At 36.4% G+C, this 6,486-nt stretch overlaps 1 long non-coding RNA gene across 1 annotated transcript; it reads left to right on the top strand.

Annotated features, from left to right (window-relative positions):
- The first annotated feature begins 543 nt into the window (after positions 1–543).
- LOC121991765 lies at positions 544–1,361 on the top strand. Its single transcript, XR_006114715.1, has 2 exons — positions 544–596; positions 700–1,361. It is a non-coding gene; the product is annotated as an uncharacterized LOC121991765 (long non-coding RNA).
- The last annotated feature ends 5,125 nt before the right edge of the window (positions 1,362–6,486 follow it).

Genomic DNA, 6,486 nt, shown 5'->3' with positions numbered 1-6,486 from the left:
GGTCGTATTTGGGTTAGAAGATTTTCGGGTTGGAAATTTTCGAGTTGGGTCAAATCGGGTTCAGGTTTACCCAGATTGATCCAAATATAGGGTTTATTCGATTTTTATGGTTAAATCAAATTTTATTTTAAAAATTAAAATATTTTAATGTATATTAATATCAATGTTAGTATGGTGACGATGGAGTATTGTGATAAAAGGGAAGAATTATAAGAAAAATAGTAAAAAAAATAAATTCATTTTGAATTGAATTTTTGGATTATCCGGGTCGGGTTTAGGTTGGTCAGATTCGGATTTGAACTTAAAAGTTTAGGGTTAAATTTAAGTTCAGATCCGATTCGGATTTGGTTAAATAAATTCTACCCGATGCAATCTGATCCGATACATACGAATTGACATCCTCAATTTTCTTTTTGACGTCAGCCAACGAATTGGTGATGACTTCATCAATGAAGAGAACAAAACGTAAGCACTTACGTAAGACTCCAATAATTGAGTCTCGGCCTCTCAGCTATAAAAGAAGGCAAATATCCAGAGAAAGGAGTAGCCCCAACAATCCCAAAAGGATCCACAGATCATCAAATCTCATCCTACAAGTAAGTCAGCTTTTAAGTATGTATTCAGAGAACAGTTAAGTACTTCTCTACTAGCTTGTTTTTCTTTAACTACTACTATATTATGTTGAAATATAATGAACAGAGATTCGGGATAGATCACCGTGATATCAGAACAAGATCGTCGTGGACCAAATTAAATGCCATCAGAGCCGCTGATAAAGTGAATTCATTGGTTGCGAATTCAACACCTAAATCAAAGTATCTAACATGAGTAATACATTTGATTTAGAAGCTGAATATCAGGAAATATTCAAAGACTATGCAGTTGATATTAGTCAAGATCGAGTCATTGTATTCAATAAACTCTTTCATATCAAAACCATATGTGGCAATTGGAGAGAATGGAGACTCTTAACATATAATCAGTTAAGAATCTATAATCAAACCCCCTCCCCCCTCCCCCCCCTCCCCCCCCCCCCCCCCCCCCCCCCCCTCCGCTCCCGCTCCCGCTCCTGCTCCCGCTCATATAACTACAGGAGATGTAAAGGGAATGCAAATAATAAATTAAAGGAGGACATTGAAGAAGTTGCATGGGATTTGAGAGACAGTAGAAAGAGTAGTTTCAGTACGTAGAAGTTGCATGCAATTTGGATTTGTAAAAGTAAACATATATTATATATGTTGTTTGTTGGTAGGGTTTGTAATTAATTAGTTTATTATTTGTGTTTCTATCTTAAAGTCGTTGTAATTTCCTTGACTATTGGTTAATGTAATATTTGTACGTGGACTATTTTATTTTGCAAATGGGTCGAGTCAACAGTCAACTCTGGGTCCAGTCAACAATCAACATCATAATTTCATCCCAGGTTTTTGATTAATTAAATGTCAGATCATTCTAATTTCAACAACCTTACATCAATTTATAATATTTTAGATTTTTTTTGGGGTGAAATTAGGATTCTGCAAATGACAGAAATAGACCCATATACAAATTTGTATCAACAAGATTTCTGGAAACAAATGGTCCAAGAGACAAATGACAAGAAGAAAGGTAGTTGTATTCTTCTTGTTATTACATAATTTTCTGAGGTTTTTTTTAAGCATAAAATATTAATGGAGGAATGTTCGAAGACTTATAAATTAACTACTTTCACTTATATATTATAGATGATTATATTCATCTCAAATATTATTCATAGTTTAATCTCAGATTACATAACGGGAGATAAATTATAAAATCAGTTTATAATTGACCATCTAAGTGGATAGGGGATGGGAGGAGTTTTTTTCTCCGATAATATGCGTCCGTCAGAAATTGATCCCTAATCTCATTATAGTAAGTCTATCACCCTCTAGCCAATTAGATATTTCTGTGGGGACACAAGGTTTCGTGCTATAATAGTTACGCATATTGTTGAAAAAAAATGCTAAAGGAATAAAATATTGGGAATACAATCAAATCAAAATTTTATATTAGAAATATATAAAAAAGATGATAAGTTTATAACATGAAAGATATTTTTATTGATATCATGTTTTTTGAGATAGAGTCCAAAAATAAATCCATAAAGACTTAAGCTTAAAGTTGATAATATTATACTACTGAGATATGTAAATTCTTTGTTTTAACAAATGGTATTAGAGTCATAATCCAAATCAAATCATATGGGTGGAATAGTGGACTTGAACGAAGGAGGTGGAGCTCCAAGAGAAGTGAACTCTAAGAGAAATGTCCAAACAAGTCAATGGTGATCAGATGCTTGACGAAAATCCCGGAGGAATGAATCCTAAATGATGAAAAGTCCAATTAAGTCAAAAGGTAGTAAGATGCTTGATGAAAATCCTAGGTAATTAACCCTCTGTGGTGAAAAAGTCGAGGCAGGATCTTCTAGATAACTTTTTGGGGTCTAAGGGATGGACCACTTATATTTGTTGTCGGATCGTGGCCGCGATTCGGCCGCAATTGGTTGCAATCCATTTCTGGGTTCACTGTCCCCACCAGATTATAGTTTAGCTCGGAGCGAGCGGCTGGAGGCCGCTTGGAGGCCACTGGTGGTGGACAAGTGGTCATATTGCCGGGCACCGAGCAAGGATGACCACCGGACGTCCTCCGGCCGCCAGCTCCGAACCATACTATAACCTGGTGGGGACGGTGAACCTAGGAAGGGATCGCAACCAATTGCAGCCGGATCGTGGCCGCGAATATGAGTGGTCCATCCCTTGGACCACAAAAAAGTAGTCCAAGATATCTGATCTCGAAAAAGTCTTAGAGGAGAGGAGTGACCTCGATTGACCAAATACTTGTGTTGCTACAGCGAGACTGACAAGTGGGGAGGGGTGAATTGTCTAAAAATAAAAAATACTCTCCTCAAGTTTTTGACTCTAAAATAGCAAAAATAATAAAATAAAACAGAAATACAAAGTAAGAGAAAAGACTTAGCAATTTAACTTGGTTACAACCTAGATGGTTGTTAATCCAAGGCGGTAGAACAGCAAGCACACTAAGAATCTCCTTGTATGAAGGCGGAGAAACCTTTTATATACTTAAAGAGCTCAAGAGTTGTTAGGAAATTAGTACAAGAGTTGATTGAGTAATTCCTAGCTCCATGGGCCTTTATATAGCTTCTGGAAATTTAAATAAATTACTAATCTAACACTTTAAGCATAAAGATTGCAATAAAAAATTTGCAAAACTAAGTAATTTTTTTAAAAAATATTAACTCCTTTAAAACTCCCCCTAAACTTGTTCCCTATCTCTCCCCCTTTGATCACAACAAAAAACGGGGTAGAAATTTTTCAAAATAAATTCTAAGTTAAGAAAACTCTAACCTTTAGGCAATTTAAACACAATATTTTTGAGAAATTTCCAAAAATATTTAAAAAAACTTGTTAAAGCATTATCTAATTTTTATTTTCATGCTTTATCAATAAGTTAAATAAATATTTTATTTCAATATTTTGACTTTTAGACAGTGGTAAGGCACTAGACCTTCTTAGTTATTGGAGCAACAACCACTTTCTTAGACAATGCCTTATAAAGAAATTAGCTTTTTAATTTTTCTTGTTGAAAGCGTTAACTTACAAAAATCTAATCTAGAAAAGATTTTGGAACCCTGTATAAGTTCATTACTACAGGATTAATCTAAAACTTAGGGGGAACATAATTTCTGAGAATTTTTCTAAGCTATCCATGATGTTTTCTAATGTACCAATTCAACTTTCCATAAATTATAAGTTTTGATTTTTGAAATTTGTTTGGTTTTAAGCATACATCAGTTTTCAAATTTTCAATTTCAATTTTCAATTTCAATTTTCAATTTTCAATTTTTCATTCTCTAATTTTAGATTATCGTACATTTCTAGAGGGCATGTATTTGCTAAGTTTAATTTTAACTCGTCATTTTCCTTTTCTAATTTAACTAAATCTTTAGTAAGCACTTTAATGAACTGAAAGGACTGTTTGGGAGTTAGAGCATATACCTTACTTTCCTCAATTTTTGATGCTTCCCCTTCATCGCAACTTTCTTCTTTTGATGATCCTCCCCCTTCATCTATGCTCATTTCTGAGCTGGTCTCATCTTCTTCTAGATGAATTGCTGTTAGAGCAAGTCCAGCATAGGCTTCGACTTCAGATTCGGAGGATGATGATTCATCCCATGTAGCCTTCAAACTCTTGTGTTTAGAGGACGTTGATCTTTGAGACTTTTCCTTGTCCCTTTTCTTTATTTTTAGGCAGTCATCCTTGATGTGCCCTTCGTCATTGCAATTGTAGCAACAGACGGTTCTTTTGTTGCATTGGAACTTGACCTTTCCGTTGGCCACGAAATCGACTTGCTCCTTCTTTGTCCACTGATATTCTTCTTTGTCTTTGGAACTGTAAAACCATATTTCATTGTTAAAAGAATATCAAAATATATTTTAAAAAATACCTCTATTCGGTGTTTCCATGTAGCGAAGTCTCCGTCGAATTTCAGGGGATGAATATTTGCACCGACAATCGTCTTGATCTTTATGCTTTAGTCGGCGGTCAGTCCTTCTGAGGCAGTCTGACTCTTATACCACTTGTTGGTGCAGCAGGGCCGGCAAGAAGGGAGGGGCGAATTGCTTGAAAAATAAAAAATACCCTCCTCAAGCTTTCAACTCTAAAATAGCAACAATAATAAAATAAAACAGAAATACAAAGTAAGAGAAAAAACTCAACAATTTGAATTGGTTACAACCTAGATGGTTGTTAATCCAAGGCGGTTGAACAGCACACTAAGAATCTTCTTCTCTGAAGGTGGAGAAACCTTTTACACACTTAAAGAGCTCAAGAGTTGCTAGCAAATTAGTGCAAGAGTTGATTGATTAATTCCTAGCTCCAGGGGCCTTTATATAGCTCCTGGAAATCTTATTTCGAGTGTTGAGGGTGCCTCCAAAAGGGTTGAAGGCGCCTCCAAGGTGATAAGCGGATAAAACTTTATCCGCTTGCCAACGTCCAAATTGACCCAGTTGAGGGCGCCCTCAACAACATTGAGGGCACCCTCAAGCTGATGAGGGCAGAGGCGCCTCCAACGACTGTTGAGGGTGCCTCCAGCTGCTTTTCCAACATTTCTTCATCTTCTCTTTAGCTTCCAAAGTTCCGATTGCTTGGGTGATTGCGGCCAACCGAAATAGGGCTCACCCGAACCCAATTTCCGGCCTTCTCCTCGAGCAGGCTTCCATTCTAGCTTCTTGTCCCTCGAATGTCGCACATATTCTTTTCGTCCACCGATGTACTCTTCCGCAGCTCTTTCGTCCTTTGGATGCACGAGCTTGTCGGCTCCCTTCCCGTGTCGTCCTTCTCGCTAACTGCGTCTTCCGCTCGACTTCCTGCGCTCCTAAGATCCTACACACTTATACACAGGGATTGATAACAAACAGAACCTAACCTAACTTGGTTGGTCACATTAAAATAACCACGGGGAATAACAACTTGAGGGAAGGCTAAGAGCAGGACAATAGTGATTGGATGCTTGAGGGAAGACCCCGGACCATGATAATAATGATGATATTTTGTTTGAGGGGAGGATTATTGGAAATATAATCAAAGTACCACATTGAAATATATGGAAAAGATCACAAGTTTATAAGATGAAAGATATCTCCATTAGTATGAGATCTTTTGGGTAGAACCTAAAAATAAATTCATGAGGGTTTAGGCTCAAAGTGGACCATATCATACTATTATGAAAATATGTGAATTCTTTTTATTTTAACATAAAGTAGTGGATGGAAATAATAGAGTCTGATGTGAATGAGACATTAGTCCGAGTTGAGTGACATTTAAACTAGGACATAGTTATTGATGTGGAAATCCAGGGTCTGGATTACACTAACTCATTGATGTGTGAATACTACTGATCGTAGTGGACTGATCAGTTGCACGAGGACTAGCTAGTATTTTTTTACGCATCTCTTTATTGCTCAAGTTTTTGATGAAGATTTGGTGCTCAAGAAATCAAGAAGACTTGTTTCTCAAGTCGTTGATTAAGACTTGTTGCTCAAGAAATTACGAAAAATTGTTGCTTAAGAAATCGCTAAAACTTGTTACTCAAATCTTGACTAGTTGCTCAAGAAGGTTTCCTTCTTCCTTGTTTGTTGTTCAAGCCACATGTGTTTTTTGTTGTTAAAAAATGCTTGTATCAAGCCACATGGGTTTCTTGTTATTCAAGAAAGTTTACTTGTTACTTGAGAAAAAGCTCCCCATATAAGAAAGGTTGAGCTTGAGCAAGAGTGTATTCTCAAGCAAGTGGTTGAGATATTGAGCATTCTTGAGAAAAAGATTTCAAGAAGAGTTGTTTTTATGTAAGGAGAGATTTCAAAGAGGAGATTCTTCTACCTTGATTCCTTCAATTTGTCTTCTTTCTCTGTGCCATATAATTCTTCGTTCGTTAGATATCCATGATAG

Source organism: Zingiber officinale, chromosome 6B, assembly GCF_018446385.1.
Source record: "Zingiber officinale cultivar Zhangliang chromosome 6B, Zo_v1.1, whole genome shotgun sequence".
NCBI lineage: Eukaryota > Viridiplantae > Streptophyta > Magnoliopsida > Zingiberales > Zingiberaceae > Zingiber > Zingiber officinale.
Note: the sequence above shows the minus strand (reverse complement) of the source record. Positions and strands in the feature narration are given on the sequence as shown.